The sequence below is a fragment of the Lonchura striata genome, chromosome 5 (genome assembly GCF_046129695.1).
Source record: "Lonchura striata isolate bLonStr1 chromosome 5, bLonStr1.mat, whole genome shotgun sequence".
NCBI classification, from domain to species: Eukaryota; Metazoa; Chordata; class Aves; order Passeriformes; family Estrildidae; genus Lonchura; species Lonchura striata.
Window position 1 is genome coordinate 53695769 of NC_134607.1, and position 20701 is coordinate 53716469.

A 20701-nucleotide genomic window follows, 5' to 3' on the forward strand; every position below is an offset into this window, starting at 1 on the left:
CCAGAAGGCAATAGTCATCTTGCATGCTGTCCATATTCCAGTTAGTGGAAGCATGTGCACTGCTAAAATTTAATGGGAATAGCTAATTTAAGAGATCTGAGTTAATATATTTTTATTGTCAGACTCAACTTGCAAACATTTGTTTGTGTGACTGTATACTTGTTAGCATGCTTATTGGCCTCAGTTGGATTACTTGCTCCAAGTTTACTTTAATTATCCACAGGATTGGGCTATAATGTGTATATAAACAGAGTCTGTAGGAGTGAAACCAACTGTGTTTCCACTGAAGGAAACACAGGGAGTCCAGGGGAATATTACAGGGTTGTATGTGTCATGTTTGGGTTCTGTAAGCATTTTTCTTCTGTTTTGCTATTTTCCACCTCCAGTAGTGTGAAGAATAAATATCAAGCCATTTAGAGAAAAAGTATGGTACCTTTCTATTCAGACTAATATAATAAAAACTTGGAGTGTAAACTCTGCTGTTCACTTGAATGTCTAGTAGACTAGTGTTCTGGTCTACTGCATGACAAGGTGTTTTCCTGGCTAATGCTGATCAGAGACATTCCTAGTGAGATTAAATGTGCACTCCAGTGTTCATTTTGCCATTGGTATGTGCACCCTTTTACAAAATTCTTGGCATACCAGGCTCTGGTTTGGAGAATTTCTCCCTGGTTTTTTGTTTGTTTGGTTGGTTGGTTTTTGTTTTTGTTTTTGTTTTTTTTCCCACAAAGCCAGATATGAAGAGAACTGTGATTTACTGCCTTGAATTTATGATTTAACAGCTTTTGCTTTCGCTGCTCAGTAGCTCATATACTTGCTGAAATTCCTTCTGTATCAGAGTATTTTTCGTGTCTGATTAAAAAGACATTGTTCTGGGGTTTCCTTCTCTTCTTTTTTATGCACAAATACATTGTTTCTTCCACTTCTAAAGTCCTCTGACAACTGCTGAAATTACTTAGGGACTTAAAGAAAAATAAGCAATAGTAATCCCATGATTTTCTCTGTAAGTCTTCTGTGTTTAAATTACCTGTGTTAGGAAAGACAGAACTAGCTTTTTGCTTTTGTGTGAAAGCCTTTTACATAGGTCTTAGATTGTGTGTATTTGTTAGTGTTTATCTCTCATAATAGTGCCCCTCAAGACAAAGTACACTAACTACATCTTGGTTTTTCAACTTCAGCACGCTTTTGTTAAATATGATCAGATATTGGGTAACTTTTGTCTGTAAATCTTCAGAGTTCTAAGTTGAAGAAATATATAGACTGTCCATGTCTTGATACTGCTTTCATGCCAACTGATTGTTCCTGGTAGGGTTGTGAATTTATTTGTGCAATCATAATTCCTAGCACTTCTTGTACTAAATAATATGCTGCCTACTTAAAATTGCAAACCCTACCATTTATGTGCATACAGACAAACACTATTTTTTGTGTGATCCTAAACTCATAGGTTTATTCCAGGACAGTTGTCAGCAATATATCCAGACAAGCCTAGAGCTCTTCAGACTTCATCACTGTCTTGCATTACTGCCTGTGGGTTAATTATGAACTCTTTCCACACATGGCTGGAAAATACTAGAAGTCCTGGAATTTGGGATCTAATAATTTAAATTAATTAATTAATCAATCCTGGAGCATCAAAGTGAGCACAGAGTCCCAAAGTATGCCTGTTCTTTGGGAAGAGGGAGTAGTAAGAGATTCTGTACTTCCAGGCATTAATTACTCTTCTGATTTGGCACCAGCTAACATTTGTACACCTCTCAGATATGTACCAATAAACAAAATCCTTTTTTCCTGTTCTGTGCTGTAAGTGTAGCTTTTTGCTTTTATTATGGCTCAGTTCCTGTTGACTCTACAAGCTGTTTCCACAAGCCTTTTTCTTCCCATAAAGCTATCACTATTTAGTTACTCAGACTCCTAATTTAATCTTGGGCATTTATATCATCATGTTAAAAATGAAGAGCTACTCTGAATAGATTTGGTCCTGTGCTTTATTGAGTAAACTAATATGGGAGCAGGATATAAAATCCTATACCCCGTACATGGATGCCCCCTTTACATTAATGCCCCCTTTACATGAATTCTTAAGAGCCTCCTTTCTCCTTACTCGATTCCAATCATGCCTGCACCACAACTTTTGAGCCTTTTCCCCATTCTAGAGATTTTTCATTCTCAGTTTACTATTTTCCTGTTCATAACCATTTTATATATGAGTCAACATTATAATATGTTGATTTAATTCTGGCATGCAAAGCACATTGGTCATACATACCAGAGAAAAGCTTAATGTAATTTCTGTGAGTAAAATTACTGTCATGGTATTGCATCTTTAATGATCTAAAAGCAAAATTATTAATTGGATGTTTCCCTAGGATTGCATGTTCTTCCTTCATAAGGGTATTTGGAGTGAGTACATTATGAGTTCATATGCTTTCTTACCACCTTCTGAGTCCAGTGGTATCACAAGGTTAAGAAAAAGTCACCAGTACATAGAATATATAAAGTATGAAGAGCTGTCTGCTTTGCTTCACCATGGGGTACTGCTGTGAGTTATTTACATGGTTATTAGGAAATAACATTGAAATGGGACACTGTGCTTCAGGTTTTGGATATTATTTCTTCCTTGTGGGAAAAACTGTCAATACCAAAATGACCCTGAAGTAACCTACAAAAGTGTTCATCTTTCTTTTGCAGAGGTGACATTCAAAGCTTGCCGAGATGATATTTTATCTTTTCCAGGATGTTAGATGCAAATTCTAATGTACTGTTACAGTTACTGCTTTTTTCTTACATCATTGCAGCTGTGTAGCAATACTCACTGATTCTTGACCACAGCTGATGGGTTTACTCCTCATATTATGCTTTACAGATTTCCTCATCTTGGTTTTAAAGAAAGGGCTTTCTCAAGATGGAATCCTAATCCCATCCCATTCCATCCCATCCCTCTATAAGCTGCATTACAAATTTACCAGTGTTTTTTGCCTTACCATGGAGTTGTAGGGATGTGTAAGGCTTTGATTATTTTTCCCCACCTGTAGGATCTATTATATTATTTATAATATTCCTTCCCCTATAGTAGACTTGCAGTTGCTCAGAAAAGCTGCATTATAAACTTACCAGTGTTTTTTGCTTTGCGTTGGAGTTGTAGGGATGTATAAGGCTTTGATGATTTTTCCCCACCTGTAGGATCTATTATATTATTTATAATATTCCTTCCCCTATAGTAGACTTGCAGTTGCTCAGAAATCTTTCTTAACCCATCAGGTCTTAGCTATAAAAAGAGAGATGCTTGAGGTTTTGTTCAGCAGTTCTGTGGTATAACCACTGGGATGAGAGTGAAAGGACAGCCATGCTGGGTCTGTTTTAATTAATACATCCATGGTGTCAAGGAACCTATTGCTAACCTTTGCCAGGCTCTGTCAAGATGAATATGCAAAGTGCCATGAGAAGGAAGCTGGACTGGGGAAATCCTAACAGTGTGATAGGACCTCTTTCCACTCCATTTTACTGTCCTGTCTCCAGACAGAGAAAAATGGCATCGGAGATGCTGTGTTTGAAACTCCCCTTTGGCCCTCTGTTCTTACATTTTTTGAACATCTTGACCCTCAAGCCTCTCTTTTACCTTGATAGTCATATGCAGTAATTTTCTTGGTTTCCCCACATCTAGCCCTCTGATGCCTGTCCCAGGTAGAAAATCCAGTAAGAACAGTGGTCTAGGAATGGATAAATTGAGAGTGAGCATTTAATCCCAGTGTTTTTAGTGACTGCCTTTTTTGGCATAGGTTTTACTACTCAGTTTGATTTTTTCATTTGACTGGAGGTAGCTAATAAAAAAATCTGTCTTTTAACATCACAGTCATAATTATTTTGATGCAAAGTGATAATTCAGCATGTATGTGAACAAAATGCATATGCCGCATCTGGAACACCAAAATTAACCACCTCAGATGTAGAGGCAGAGGACAATCACTTAAAACAAGGTATGATTAAGGATTAAGATATGGGAAATGTGCTATTACAAAGTTTTCCCCAACCATTTCAGATTTATAAAATAAATATGGGCATCTGCAGACAATGCCAGAAAACATGTAGCGATTTGACAGAACTGCAACTGATTTTACACTTATTTTTGCCTACAGGTTATGAGGAAGTGATGAAAGGTATTCTCAGCTTTGAGCGGGTCACCCTACTTTGGTAGCTTGAATTCAGAATGTATATACATACCTAAGTAGTTTATTTCCTATGGAAAAGGAATATATTTTAGTAACTGAAATTAGGCTATTCAAGAGAATTGATGCTGCTGGCAGACTATAATCCTTTTACCTTGTGGTGTACTAAGGCTGGCTGGTGAACCTTTGGCCATGGGAAGAAAAACAGCTGAATCTGTTGCTATTCCTGGTGTTTTCTAAAGGGGAAATCTGCATTAAGTGAGTGATATTCAGTACTGAAGAAAGGTAAATGGCTTGTCTTTAGAATTGTTTTACATCACTTACTTTTTTCTCTCTGTACAAGTTGGGTGTTTTGCTTTAGGCAGCACCCTGGTGAGCATAGTCTTGCACTTGAACAAGCAGTACATAGCAGCTGGAGCTTTTTCCTGGTACAGAAAGTGTGTGTCTGTTACATTTATACTGTAAAATGCAGCAGAATTTAATTTCAGGGTAGTTTTCTTCATGACTAAATCCAGAGGAAAAGCTTAAGTTTGTCTGTTGTCTGCAGCTATTTTGTACAGTTTCAGTTAAAGCTCAATAATTGGTGTGGAGTCATTACAAAGTCTTGAAATGGAACTTTAAAGGATCTTTCTTGTTTGAAGATAAAGCCAGTCATAACTCTTCTGCAAGTTGAAGATTTAAGTTTTGCGTTGTTTTTATTGCTGTGTTTTTTTCTGAGCCCAAATGAACCATTTCAAAGAAAGATTACGGAAAAGGTGCTCTTTTTGTTGCAAGGCTACCTTTTTGTTGCCCTTTTTTTTTCTGCTTTTGTTCTTACTATGGTGGAAAAGGTAAATTGTAATCTGTAAAGGAAAATAGTGAAGGACCTTTGGATGGTGTAATGAAAAATCTTTTAATTTGCTAATAATTTATTTAAATTGTTGTAAAGAACCTTGCCTATGGAGTAGAAGTCACTGCAGCACCTGCTGGCTTTTATTATATATATCTTAAAATGAAGGTGCTAGTTTTCAGGTCTACTCTGTGGCCTGGCCTAAGGAACATATAGGGGAAATCTGAACTTTAGACTAGTTAGTGTTAGGTAACATCTCAGAGTAGAAATCTCTCACATTCCCATCAAGCACTGGAACTAGAGAAGGAGCTCTTGTTAAAGGAACATAGCTGTCAGGCATCTCAAAGACTAGCAATGATGTATTTTTTTATCAAGTACATAAATAAAAACCTTGAAAGCTTTGATCTTGTGTAAGCACTTTACTGTTAGGCTTTGAAGCTTTTACAGTAGTTAGTGTTCTAAAATCATAAATGAAAATACAGCTGACTGCTACAATAGTAAAGATCATGATGTTTCAGAGGATGGGCTTTCCAAAGATTTGAATTTTTCTCGCAAAGCACCTCTTGCTGCTGGAGAGGAGTTTAACACCAGGGTGAAACCCAGATATTCATAACTTACCACGGAATCTTTGTTAACTACAGCACAGGTTTAAAGCTTTCAGAAGATTGTGATCAACACCTTCTATTGCATTTGGAAAAGAGGAAACTAATGCAACATATACATTGTCATTCAGCTGAGCTCATGGTTTCAGTAGCTGCTTAAACCTCCACTTTCTTTACTCAACCTGTTGTTGATTTGTTGGTATATTGCACATAATCTAAAGCTTTTGTCTTTCCCTCTTCCTCTGGGACTGAGATAAGATTTGCAGCTGGTAACGTCTGGTGTTCTCATGTTCTGTCTTGAATTGGCTACTAAAACTGACAGTGCATAATTGATGTTTCAGGAATAGTTGCTCTTTTAAAGGGTTTCAGTTTGCTCTGTCAACAAGCACCATTGCTGCTTTATGCTATTTTTTCAGTATTTCTGATCCAACTGATTTATGACAGTTGAATTTTCCAAACTAATCTATAGTTTATATAGTTTAATCATGTCCAGGTCACAATGACTATCCATAAAAGTTGTTTGAAAAAGGAATTTCTGCTTTTAAGTCAAGAGCAAAAAACTATGTAAAAAAGTTCATTGTTTGCTCTGTTCCCACGGGTGGCTGAGATGGGTTGCAGTCACACATGCCATCTTATTGTTCTCCTCCTAAAAATCTTACCAAAGAAAATGGGATTTAAATGATTGCTCACATGACAATTGTGCCTGCAGAAGAGAGATTTAAATGCGGAACTCTGGTCTCGATCTGGACCATGAATAAATTTTGTCTGGGTGCCAAACCAGGATCCCAAAAATCAGCTTTCTACTGAGGCAGTGCATAAGACCAGTTGCCTTTCTTCCTGGCATGTCTTGAAGGGGTATTTGGGACATGCTGCAAGTATGGCACAGGGAACAATGCATGGTTTTACTTTCTAACTCTTGAGGGTTAACATTTTCAAGTCTTTTCTGCCTTTCCTCTTCATGAAGAATGCAGGGCTTTTTCTTCATGAAAACCAGGGGCAGCATGTTTGGCAAAATGATGCCAGGAGATGGGCATTTAGGCAGGTGTTCAACTGAAAGTGTTCTTCCTGTGTAGAAAGAGCTACTGGTGCTGGGTCAGTAGCAAAGGTGAGGGTGGGATGTGGACAACACTTTCTGGAGCTTGTTAGCTCCTTCTTCAGACTGCAGTCTTGCTGCCCCAATTCATTCATCCCTTCTTTGACATGCAGATCTCCATTTGTTTGTGGTAAATGAGTAGGATTTGTATTCTGTATAGGATCTGGTAGCGCTGTGCATTCCTACTTCTTGGCTTTCTCACCCAGGCTTAACTGTGCCTTTTACATCCTGTCTTGCAAGTCACAAGCCATCTCCTGTTTTTGAGTTGTCTCTGAGCCCCCTATGTGGTCTCATCTCCATTTTAGTTTTTTGTTTTGGCTTGATCCAGTTCATTTACCCAAATGCCATACATTTCACACTTGTAAAGACTGATTCTGCCACAGTCTGAGGGCACTACACTCCCTTCTTCTTTAAGACTGATGAATTTAGTCCCTGTCCTTATATCACTGTATATGGTCTCTCCAAGGACTTCCTCCTCAAGCATCAAAAAACTATCCTAAGAGCCTTTTGCTTACGTTTGCAGTAAATTACATTTTCAAAGCACTCCCAGATATGCCATCCATCCAAATATTGAGTTGGTTAGTTTAAAGTTTATTGAGAAACATGAAAGAATCCCTGGATTACTGAGTTATGAATAAAACTTCACTCATGAAAAATTCCTTCTCTGCCTTCTTAGGGTTAACAGTTGCATTTTAATTGCGGCTCTTAAGAAACCTTGTTTTAGTATTTAAAACAAAAAAGAAAAGAGGAAAAAGAGGAAGAAAAATCACTTTGTGTGTTGGTGCCCCCTTGGTATCAGCTTGAAGCTGTGTTGGTGCAGGACATAACCCAACAGAGCATTAACTGGGTGGGAGATTGTTTTCTTTAATCATTTACGTGCTGCCTTTTCACTCTCACTATATATTCCCCTTTTAATGTATTTTAAAGATCATTCCATGTAGCATGCCAAGGTGTTGAAACAACTCCCTTGGCCTATTGCACCAGTGACTCCTGTATATTTCTAGCCTATATTTATAGCTCTGATTTTCTGTATCCTGCAGATGTTTGACTGGGGCATGCATCTGAGCCTTGCTGTCTCCATTCACTTCTGTCATCCTTTCAAGGCAGCTCCTTTTCACTTCTAACCTTACTGAATTATCACGGAGAGCTGGAGAGCTGTATTCTGTGTCTGTGTGAGAGTGTGTATATATGTGTGTGTGTGTACAAACACATATATAGAGAGTATATATATACTGTAAGTAGTGAAGTGGTTACTGTTGGCCACAGTGTGCCTGCATTTTTCTTGAACAAGTGTCCTCATAATGCCCAGGGCATTTAAATTACCCACTTTTCTTTGGGGATTATCAGCAGTCCCATTTTAGATGAAAACTCTGATTGAGCTCTGAATGCATATTTATTTGGCTGTTGTTAGCCTAGTCACGATGCTACTGTCTTGAAATAATTTTCCCTTTACACCAAACTGTTAATTTTATCTGTGTGCTTTTTGTTGGGTTTTTTTGAATTGTTTTTTTTTTTTGTTGTTTGTTTGGTTTTTTTGTTTGGTTTTTTTTTTTTTTTTTCTTGTGCTGCAATTCACTGAATAGGTGCCTAAACCAGGAAAGCAGAATGATTTGGGAATTTTATTCCCAGTTCTAACGCTCATTTGAAGCATCGCCTTGGGCGAGTGACTGCTGGTCTGCTTTCTCTTACATTTACTGGAGGCAATGATATTCATTTATGCATCTCCTGGAGCTGCTTAGCTGTGGTATGAATGCACAAGGTGGATGGACCCACAGGACCCATGGTAACTAGCTAGAGTGGCTATTGTAGAGTATTTCTTAATCACTTTCCATATATTTTTATTGTCCTTCTCCCAGACCAGATGGATTTGAAAGTTATAGTTCTGAGAAACTGGATTCCTTTGCTCATACTATATGGCTTTTTTTCTCCTTCTTTTTCTCTTTTCTTTTCTTTTCTTTTCTTTTCTTTTCTTTTCTTTTCTTTTCTTTTCTTTTCTTTTCTTTTCTTTTCTTTTCTTTTCTTTTCTTTTCTTTTCTTTTCTTTTCTTTTCTTTTCTTTTTTTTTTCTTTTTTTTTCTTTTTTTCTTTTCTTATTCAGTATCTAATTTAATAAAGGATTCAATCAGCTGGTATGTGCACTTAGGAAGTGACATAAGGCAGAGACTTCCAGGGATGCCAGGCAAATGAGCCAGCTTTAGGAGAGAGAGAGAATGAGACATTTGTAAAATAAAAGATATCATAGCAGTTAACATAAAAACTACCATCAGGGAGAAATGGTCTGTGCTCTTTCTTCATCATGCTAGAATGTGATGGTGTTTCAGACCTCATTACTTCTCTACTTCAGTGGAGGATTAATGCTTTATGACAGGTGACATGTTTGATGACATCTGTTTTCCCCAGATTAAAAAAAAAAAGAAAAGAAAATCCACCTGCTTCTCCTTTCATTTGGGGCCTGCAAAGGGTTAAGGACTTTGAATGCAGACATATATGGTGCTGTATTGATATTATGTACTTTGTAATAGAAAACAGAACTTTCCAGGTCAAATATCAATAACATTCTATAAGCCTTTCTAGGAAAATATAATTAAAACCATTCAAAGCTGTTTCCCATAACTGAATTTACTGTGTTTTATTGATTTCAGTCCCACATCTACAACGGGATATTATTATTGACTTTTAGAGCTCTGCCTTTTTAAAAAATACAGAAAACACAAAATCAGGTGGTCGTATTCCTTTTATTAGAAATCTTGTCCTTCTTTCTCCCTGAAGCAGGGATCATATTGAATTGTTTGAACAAGAAAATGGTGGGGTAGACCTTCAGCTGGTTTAAATTGTCATAGTCCCACTGAAAGCAGCTAAATAAGTGGGCCATCAATCTGTGAAAATCTGTCCATGTTCTCTATTTAAGCCATTTATTCCTTTGCACCCAAGGCTATCAGTTACAGCACTATCTCTGGCTTTATTGTCAAGCTTTATTGACTTGTTTTCATATTTTGTACTGTGAGTAGGATTTAGACTAGGAACACTAAATTGCATAAATATTTCAGACAGAAAGAATTTTCTTTTTTAATTCTGTCACTCCCTCTTCTCAAAGCAAATATTTTGTCATATCATCCACATTTAAATCAGGAGTATATTCCTCCAAGCATATTATTTGCAAAATAAATATATTTTGTATATTTGGTAAGTTCTTAAAACCTATTTGTTAGCACAGCCTATTTATAAAAAGAAAAGCACAATAGTCTAAAAATGTGAATGTTTATATAAAATAGCTGATACTGTACCATATTCACTAATCATATTTATTTTGAAGATTTTTACTAAATATATAGCCTGTCTGTGTTTTATACATAAATCTGTAAGTGGAATATATTTTTAGCTATAAATATTAAAAATATGGAACTGTTTCTGCAAATATTACAAAAGCCTAAGAAAAATCCTTTCTAAGAATAGTTTTATTGTTGTTGTTGTGGGTAGCTTGGCACTTAGGTTAATCACAAAATATCTGATCAATATTTAAGATTTTTTAAGAAGTCAGACGTATGCAGATGTCTAAAGTACACGTGTATGCACAACTACCCACGTGTATATCTATATAAAGAATAAGTGGATGTAGAAACTTACAAAGATTTTAAAATAACTTACTTCCATAAAGTTCAATATGCTTGTGTAATATTGGTCTGACTTTCCTGAAATCCATAGTTCCCAGAAGTTTATAGGGATTGCATTCTAGAAGAGAGGGAAGAATTCAGACAGTTTCCTTTCTATTTGAATTGCGACTGAGAGTACCTAGATTTAACATTAACTTCCTTTAAAAACATTCAGACATGGATATTTATTGGTTGTGACAGCCTGGCATACTTTTAGTCCATTAATGGCTTTTTCTAATGCAGTTGGGACTTAGTTGTTATAATAAGGAGCACCCCTCATGTCCCAAGGCAGACAGTGGCAGTACTTTGAAATATCTGATGGTCAGTGGGAAATGTATTCTGAAGGAGATGAAGTAAAAGAAAATAAATCTGAAAGTGTTAAGAGCTGAACAGGCATACTGTGTATTGAACAACAAAATTTTTTTTTTTTTTTCTGCTTCAGCAAGTACTTAGTTACTTTATAATAAACTTAATACATACATGTGCAGTTGGGAGACAGAAAGACTTCTGTATGAACCATAATTATTCCTTCTGCTCTCAAAATTACTATAATTCTGTGCCTGAGTTTTAAAATTGCGTTCAAAAGATAATATGAGCTGTTGTCCTTGTTGCTGTTTGATCTGAATACTCAACTAGGAATCCATTTTGGTGAATAGTATCTTAATTTATTTTGCAGGTCATTTTAAGTCACCTGAAAATTGCAGGCAAGTCCGAGCCATAATTTTTGTATTTAATTTTTTGAAAAATATCATAGTATTTCAGTTGGAAATGCAGAAAATTTTGCACTTGAAGTATTTGTTTAATACTGTAATAACTGTGTATTTGGTTGTCTATATTTTCTGCTCATTATATTAGAAACTACATTAGTATGTAAGAAGAACAAGAATAAATAATTTAAAAATCTGTAGAGTTCTGGCATCATTTTCATTAGTTAGTCCATGTCATTTATATTTTCTTCCTGTCTAGCTTAAAAAGGGCTCGGCAGTTTGATTTTAGATTGATGCATGTCCTTTTTTAAAAAAGGTGGTGGTAGTTGTCAAGAGGAATGTATAGGTTTTTTGTGGACTGTCCTGTTGTTCTCTTACCTTTAAACAAAACTGCTTATAAACACTCCAGAACAGACTGGACAGTGGCTATAGATTTTCAGTCACATAACTCCCTCTTTTTCAAATCTGATAGTGCTGTGCTGTCCTGAGCCATCTCAAAAAGGATTATTTACGGGCATTATGGCATCATTTAAAAAAATGATTCTACATTAAAAGTTCACTGTTTTAGCTTACAGGTGGCATGAGGAAGATGAAACCAAATAGATGCATATTATTAAAAGACAACAGGAAAAACAATCTGATCCTGAACTGCATCATTTGTTTTCACTGCAACTTCCCTTTGTCTCCCATTTTTCATATAGCCCATGAATACTTAGAAAAAGACATAAAACTAAATCAAATTTTTACACACATATGTAAATTTGGCAGAGTCAATTACTTGTCTAGGCCTGCCACTTTTATATTTTTAGCTCTGATCATACTTGCCATGTGAGAAGCATCACTGCAGTATGCAGAGAAATTGTAATTGCAGTAACATATGCAATAGAATATTTTTTTCCAGCTTAAATTGGTTATTCTCTTTATCTTTAGAATTATTGTGAAATGCTGTGATTTTATTATCAGGCCTCTTGAGGTAGTTAGAATATTGTGTAATACTTCTATGAGTTCAGAAACCAGACTTTACTGTATAAGAGTGGTTAATGCATATGGATACACCCCCAAAGTTTCCAGTAACAATTACATTCCAAGAAAGGTGCTAAATATATTGCTACCAAGAATCTCCTGGTTTTTTCCCTCCCTCAATCTTTGATGTAATTTTGGAGAGCCAAGAATTTTCACTTCACCTACTTAAAACTTTTAAACATGAAATAAAAATTTGCTTTAGATTTTTATCCTATCCAGGAAGCCTGATCCAGTAGCTATCACCTGGCAAAAATTCACGCTGTATTAAATGCAAGTGTTCCTTGTCAGGACTGCAGGCATAGGGCTGCAGTTATAGTCAGCCGTTTGTGGTGAAATTATTCAGAGTCCACACGAGGCTGCTGATGTTGTTATTCTAGCTGAAAACTTCACTACAAAGGCAAAAGCCCTTGAAAATAAAATTAGCAAGATCACTTGTTCACATTTTATAATTCAGAGATGTAAACTGGTTGGTAGTATTAGTATTAATGTTTGTTTTAAATTAGAGATGTGTTAACCTTTTAAGGTTGTGGATTTTTGGGGAAACAAGTTCTTCATGTCATTTTTTTATATGGCCAAAGCAAAAGCTGTAAATGGATTTAAAATCATAACATACTTCTTTAGATCAGCGTTATATTTACTACACAGTTTCTGCCCATGTTACTTTACAAAGTGAGAGCAGATGATAATTGGGGTAGTTTGCAGGCAATAACAACCTGCATTTTCTCACAGGAGCCTTACCAACAGTGTGACATAAGGAAGGTAAAAGCAAATTGAATTAGAAAAACAGCAAACATTGTGTTTTATAACCCAAAATAAAATTCTTCAGCAGCAACTAGTCCTGTAATGTAATCCAATCTGTTTTAATACTGAGATTTTTCCAAGAAAGCAGGAAACAGTAAAGGGTAAGGCTTTCAAACCTCTGCTGTTTCGTTTACAGATCCCTTGTGTTAATTTAATGCTTCTAGGGAACTGGGGCTCTTTCTTTTTTCTCAGAATCCCTTCTCTAGGAAATACTGAGTGGTGTGGTGCTGAGAAAGAGTCATGGTTTACAACAGATAAGCCAAAAGACCTGGCTTCAAATTCCACGCTTCTCTGAGAAAACAAAACACTCCAATGCATGCTTCTCTCTAAAACGGATGATTTCTTGCTAACAGGCTACAGAAAATTTACTTTAGAAGTTCCTTAGCAGACAACATGTTGGGCCTTGACATTTTTCCCCTTCTTCTATCCCTCCAGTGCATGCACCAGCATCTAGCAGTTCTGTGCAGTCAGGGTTTTTAAGCATAAAATATAAATATTTACAGCTATTACTTTTGGAGCATTACCCTGAAAGTTTTACTGGCACAAAATTCACAGTCCTGCTGGTGTAACTCTGCCAACTGCAACCCCAGCAGATGCAACATTCCCTTCCTGTACCCTGCCAGTGCATTTCCCCCATGCTTAAAACACCCCCTCTTTTTCCCCAAACCAGAGATACCCACCTGGATAACTGGATTTTGAAGCTAAAACTGATTTTGTCTGGAAAAAACAGAATGAGTTGCTTGCAAAAACCGAGCCTGGCTGATGTCAGCCGTGTGCGTTAGCAGCCCAGCTGCTGCAGCTTTCGGAGATGCCTGGGCAATGCGTGTTTTGGCCTCTCGCCGTTCCTTTTCCTTATTTTGCTGGTTCAAAAGAAGGGCTCGCAGTGTGATTTCTGAAATTACAACAACCCTGGCTTCTGGGGTTTTGTTGTCAGCGAGTTTTGTGGTGTAAGTTCGGAGGTTTGAGTGAGGCTGTGGGGTGCCCCATGGAGGGTGTCAGTAAGCAGCCCCCACTGCCAGGCCCACGTGTGCTTGGGGAAGAACAGCTGCCACGAGCAATTAGGAGGAGACATCTGGAAAGGGACCACTAGGGACGCATCTGTGGGACCACTCCTGGTCCTCAGAAGGACAGGAAGAACAATATGTGGGGAGAAGGAATAAAGGAGGTACAGCAGAAAGGAGTAGCTGCCTAACCCCAGCTGCCTGTGCTGCCTGTCCTCCAGCAGACTGAGGGTGATAGAAAACAAGGGAAATTCAGGCTAGGAAGAAGCTAATCTCCTCTTTCCCCCACCAATATCTGAATCAGTAATTAGAATTTTATTTTAATTGGCAGTGAAATGAATTATGTAAAATTCCTAGAGCTGGGACTGTTTTGCTTGTGAGAGAAAGATAAAAGCAAAGATTAACAGCATGCTTTATAGCCAGCAGGCTCTTCTGTCTTTTTGTCTGTAGCATGGCATGAGATTCTCAGGAATTTTGTTCTTGTGGTGCAGAACACCCTGATAGACTAATACGTTTCCTATGGTCATTGATTTTTTCATTACTATGTAAAGGCAGGGAGAATATTCAAGGCTGAGCTGTATCTTCTCCCAGGCCCAGGGTAGGCCAAAAGGCTCTCAGATTCACATGGTGGGAGCAGACGTTTGGCCAAAGGGAAGAACATTGCCCTTTATCGTAGGTTCTTGGTCCCCATCCCACTGCTGGTGCCAGACAGCTTAGAAAAGGAAGTTTAGCAAGCACTTGTAGGTGTGCCATCAAGAATCCTGTTGCAAGCCAGGGCAGATGCAGCTCCCCTGAAGTTATTTTCATGGTTTAGACCTTATGGTTGTGAAATTAAATGGTAGTTCATGGGATTAGCACCAGAGTGAGATGTTGTGTCACTCCAGAGATTTCCCAAGATCAAGGAAGTATTTTGAGAATCTTCTTCAGGTTATTCCCATATAAGCAGAGGGAAAGAAGTCTCAATGCTGCAGTAGATAAAACACTGCCCTGATTTTTTTCCTAAACCTTTCCTGAGTTTTGATGTAGAAGGGAGAGCTCTCCATCTTTTCATCAGCAGGTTCAGTTTACACTTGCAATGTCCATTATGTGAACTAATATTGAGGAACACCAGAAGAGAAAAAAACCACAAGGAAATTCCAGTCTTAGAGGGTATAACATGCTGAATACTGTACTGATGCAATTTGTAGCAGTTTTAGAGCTTAAATTTTCCTATGGCAAAGGAGCTTGAATCCTGCAAAGTATTCTTGATAATGTAAAAATATCACCCCTACCAATTATGGCAACAAACTTTGGAAAACAAATAAGCTAATCAAAAACTTGTAAAATAAGCTTCCTCTTCTACCTCTCCTATTTCCAGATTTTTATTTTGTTTAGTCGTTTTTTGTGTAAGCCCCTCAAGGCTGGCAGTATTTTACAAAGTTATCACTGATTTATACTAAACCATGTGTTGACCCTTTGGAAAAGCATATTGTGTGTCTTTTTTTTTGTGTGTGTGTGTGAACAGACTTGGAGAATACAAACATAAAAATGACAGAATCATAGAATAACCATTGGGTTGGAAGGGACCTTATAGATCATCTCATTCCAACCCCTCTGCCATGGGAGCTCATGGGATACCTTTCACTAGACCAAGTTGTTCAGAGCACTATACAATCTGGCCCTGAACACTTCCAGGAATGGGGCATCCACAATTTTCTGGGCAACGGTTCCAGTGCCTCACTACCCTCTAAGTAAACAATTTCTTCCTAACAAATAAATGTTAGGAAGGGTGTTTGCATGTAAACATCTTAAATCTAAATCTGCCCTTTTTCAGTGTAAAACCTTTCCCCCTTGTTCTGTCAGTATGTATCCTAGTCAAAAGTTCCTCTCCAGCTCTCTTGTAGCCCCCTTTAGGTACTGGAAGGTGCTATAAGGTCTTCAGCAAGCCTTCTTTTCTGCAGACTGAACAGTCCTAGCTCTCAGCCTGTCTTCATACAATTCCAGCCCTGTGATGATCTTTAAGGCTCTTCTGTGGACTCATTCCAGAAGATCTAAGGATGGTTATATGAAGGCAGACAAGGTCCATCTGTCTCAGCAACTTGTTTCCAATTAGGATTGTAGCCCAATGGCTGAGGGAAAACTGCTAGAAGACCTGTCCATAGCAGTAGGTATCTGCCATGCTTTTCCTGGAGGCTGGAACTTGGAAGCTACATGAGCTGCAGTTTGTATCTTGGTGCTGCATTGCCTTTCATGATTTTTTTCTCTCGCTTAATTTGAGAACATGCTTGTTGTAATCTGGTGCCTGGAGATTGTGATAGATTTAACTTTTGACCTGCTTTCCCATTGAGTTGCATTTGATGCACTTCAATTCCTCAAACATGGTTGACTTAAAAGAGAGAGACTGGTATACTCTCACCAAGGATGCAGCCTGTGGTGACTGAATTTTCAAAGGCAAATTCCAATTGTACAAAGAGCTGTATGCAGGAAGACCCTTTCTCTTTAGTCTTTGTCTCCTCTTCATTCACCAACACTCTTCCTAGGTTCAGGAGACCTAAGTGAACATTTTTGCTTTTAGGATTGGATCTGTAAAGTCAGGAATGCTTCTGATAAAGCATAATGACATGTGACTACCTGAAGCTGTCAGTTTGGTGTTATTTACATAAAGCCTTGCACAAAGACCTGAAGTATTTCCTTTGTTTGTCATGCATTGCACATTTGGCCTGTGTGCAATGCATGACAAACCAACTTCATATGCAAAAAGGCAATGTCTGTCTGTTTCCTTTGTATAAAATAGTCCCCACAGTGTTACTGTGAGTGGCTGCTTTCTGATTTGCACAACTATAAGCATTGTTTGTTTCTTTTCTGCATGGGATTAATCTGCACTGTTCATGTAACCATTGAGCAGTAACCTAAAATGTTGTGAATGTTGTGTAACATGGGCAGTCTTCCAGATCTATCAAAAGAGCTGCTTCATCTCTTCACTGGATTTTTTGGCAGAAGGGAGATAATAAAACTCTGCTCTCTGCATACCAGCTAGGTACAATGTGTCCTGCATCATGTTAAATAGGGTTTATTAATTCATAGCTGCTGGGCTTTTTAAAATGAAGATGAAATTTTGTAGGTGTTCAATTCACAGGAAGTAGAATAGATTTCCTTATATGTTGCAAAAATAATAATAAGCAAGAGAATTATGAAAGGCCTTCCATGACAAAATATGGATTAAAAAAAAAATCAACCTTTATGTTAATATGGTAATATTTGTTTTTCACATAAACTTCTTCAGACATGCAGCAAGGTTTTCTGCTTACACTGTAATCCTCGGGATTTATCCCATTTCCTTTTGTTATGTTGGTGGGAGGTACAGAAGTTGTATAAAACAATCATTCAAAGGGATGTCTTAAAATAAAGAGTATATTCTATGAAAAGATATTAAAAATGAAGTACATAATGTACATTTTATTTTTTACTTGCATCTTAAAAGTGTGACTAATCTGGACCTTTGAACTTGAAGACTGGCAGTTATTAATATGAGAGTTTTGTGACTGACCATGTGCAGAGTGGTTATAGTTGCCCTGTCTTCCATTTATATATTATTCATTTACAAGCCAGAGCTTTGACATTTCAGGTTGATATAGAAAGGTTGACTTCTGCTGTGGTTGGATTCCAAGTTGTAGTGTGATTTTACTTGTAAAAGCGCTGCTCAGTCTGTTGCTAGAAGCCAGCACAGTGGGAATAAAACGGCAGAGCCAAAGTCATCCTGCATGATCGATTTGCTGGTCACAGCAACATGAGAAATGTAATATGAGAACCAGCCCTGATGTTCTCAACAGTCGCCATCTCCAGGTGTGGAGACCTTGATATATATCAGGCAAGGGAAAAGAAGATGATTATTTTACTTTTACAGCTAGCAAATTAAGCAGCAGAATGAATGGCTTCCCTAAAGTTTATGTCAGGTTCAGGAACTGAACTGTTAACTCCCATTCCACTGTCCAAACCACAGATGGTTTTTCCTATCATCAATTTTACCAAAATACATAACTCCAGAATACATTTATTTTAGGCTGTTGCAATAATGCCTCATTTTTATAGTTATCACTGTTCCTAATGAATTTGCTGCTACTTATTTTAATGGGCTTTCAGTGTGCTGGCTAGGATTCCAGGATACTTGTTGTTTTACTTCATAAAAACACCATGTTGTCTTTCAACAGAAAGGTTTTTCTTTTAACAATCCTTTTAAGTACATTTCATGAAATAACAAAGACAGCCATTAAAACACAGTATTGAATAGCTTCTGCCAAGTTTTAGTGAACTTTTTTTTTTCTTTAAATTAGGAATGGAAAACATTTCCTGATCCTTGCATTTGTTCTCTTACTATTCCAGGCAACCTCCTCCTGCTATGCCATTTGCAAAGTGATCAAAATCCTGTTAAGTTCTTTGTCTTCACTGTTGTCATTAAAATTATGTTCCAAAACCTCTGTGCAGTCAGGCTAGAAGCTTTCTTCTAATTTCAGGCTGAATATAATTGTGGCCTGTTTATATCCACTTGTTCTTAGTTAACACTGTTGTTTTGCTTAAATAGCTCTTTTACCGCCTCTGCAAAATATTTGTGGAAACAAACCTTGTAGCACTCTTAGAAGTCTACCTCTTCCAAGGTTAACCAAGGGTCCTCTTCTTGTCCAGGCAAAGCTTATCTGTTCTTTTGACCACCCTGGCAAACTTGCTCTGCACCAGTTTGAGACCAGTTTCCTCTAATATGAGTAATGAAAAACTTTGCTCAGTGGTCGAGATGAGCTCTTAACTTGTACAGCAGGAGCACCGCAGTGACCTTTGTCTAGCAGAAGTACATCTGATAGACTTCAGCAAAGTCATTGTCTTTCATGATTATATATATATATATATATATATATATATATATATATATATATATATGACTTTATCTGTGTGATTTTATGAGCATCTCTTCAATATTTCCAGCATATGAGTTTATAGCATAAATTTGGCTTTCAGTCCTTCTGTTCATGGTCTTGCTTTTTCAGTTGTAGTTCTGTAGCAATGTCCCAAGACCTCAGATAGTTCTTCCTGTCTGATATCTCCGCAGGCCAGGTGAATATTTAATAAACTATTTTAGTTTAGTTTATCAAACTTGTCCCTTTGAAGTCCTGAGCTTTTATTACAAGTGTTTTGATTGTATCTCTATTTAGTGTAAAAAAAAAAAAACCAAAAAACAACAACACAAATAATGGTCTGACAACTCATTACTTTTTTAATTCAGTTGTTTTACAGAAAACTTCACTACTCCCAAAATCAACCTTAAGAAAATCCACCATCCTCTTTGTTTAACTGTTTTTAATAAAGAACATAGAATCTCACATCCAGAGATAACTGGGCCCCTGCTGCTACTAGATCCATTTGTTTTGCTATTTCTAACTCAAAATTTATAATGTTGTTTTCTGCTATGAATTGTGTCTTTTGCATGTCAGGTAAAAATTTCTTTGGGGGAAAGGAAGAAGAGATCTCTTTCAAAGGAATTGAGAATCTGCTGCACAGTGCCTTTCTTCTAAAAGGATTTTGTATTATTCATGTTATCCCTTCTTGTCTCATTGCCATTATTCATGTTCAGTTCTTGTCCTCCATTTTTACTTCTTTCTTCACCTTTCCCAAACATAGTTGTGCTCCAATCCTGATTGCATTTTCTGTTATTCCTGCAATATATTGCTTCACATTTAGCATCAGCAATTGAAATTCCATTTTTTCTTCTCTGGTCTATGACCTAAGTATTAGTACACAATCATTTCACTTGTTTCTCACTAACCACATCCATTTCCCGTACTGGATTAGGCATAATCCTGCGTTTCCTCTCAATTACTGCAGTCTATAGTATAGTATTGAATCTGTTTTTTTTTTTTGTTTTTTTTTTTTTTTTTTTGTTTGTTTGTTTGTTTGGTTTTTTTTTTGTTTTGTTTTGGTTTTTTTTTTTTTTTGTTTGTTAGTTTTTTTTTTTACTCACTGACATTCCTTTGCCCACTGCCATATCTTTTAAGGGCAGAATTGTTCAAAAACCTAACTCCGAATTCCATAAACATTTGATACGCCATTCTTATTTGTAGATCCAGTTAGATGACAGGTTATCAGCTGTTAGGGACAACCTCCCATCATGTGTACCTCTTTCCTTAGGTACAAATCTGACTCCTTTGTCTTGCATCTTTTCTACTGTCAGTGGAGCATCCTGCTTGCTCACGTTCCTTTTTTTTCCCCTTTACCATTTTTCTCATATTCCCTTTCCCTCTGCTGCTCATTCTTTGCCTACATGATCACCTTTATTTAGGAGACTTTTCATACAATCATGGAATCATTTAGGTTAGAAAAGACCCTTAAGATCACCAAGTCCAGCCATTAATCCAGTACCATCATGTTCACCACTAAACCATGTCCCTAAGCACCATATCTACATGTTTTTTGAGTACTTCCTGGGATGCTGATTCCACCTTTTTCCTGGGTAGCCTGTTCTGATGCTTTCTTTCAGTGAAGAAATTTTTCAAAACACCCAATCCAAACCTCGTCTGGTGCAATGTGAGGCTGTTTAGTCCTGTTCTTGTTACTTGGGAGAAGAGACCAACGCACACCTGTCTGCAGTCTCCTTCAGGCAGTTGTAGAGGGTGATAAGTTCTCCTCTAAGCCCATTTTGCTCTGGGCTAAATAACCTTAGTTTCCGTAGCTGTTCGTCTTAAGACTTGTGACCTTCAACCTTCATTGCCCTTCTCTGGATGCTCCAGTGCCTCAATGTCTATCCCATAATGAGGGGCTCAGAACTGGACACAATATTTGAGGTGTGGCCTCACAAGTGCTGGGTA

At 37.3% G+C, this 20701-nt stretch overlaps 1 protein-coding gene and 1 long non-coding RNA gene across 3 annotated transcripts in view; one reads left to right on the forward strand and one right to left on the reverse strand.

The window, feature by feature from the left end:
- Positions 1-20701, forward strand: part of CRADD (CARD and death domain containing adaptor protein) — a 76349-nt gene that overhangs the window by 14784 nt on the left and 40864 nt on the right. The window lies entirely within an intron of this gene.
- LOC110469356 (uncharacterized) lies at positions 8768-13571 on the reverse strand. Its single transcript, XR_002465231.2, has 3 exons — positions 13551-13571; positions 10335-10418; positions 8768-8881 (listed from the first exon to the last, which is right to left on the reverse strand). It is a non-coding gene; the product is annotated as an uncharacterized LOC110469356 (long non-coding RNA).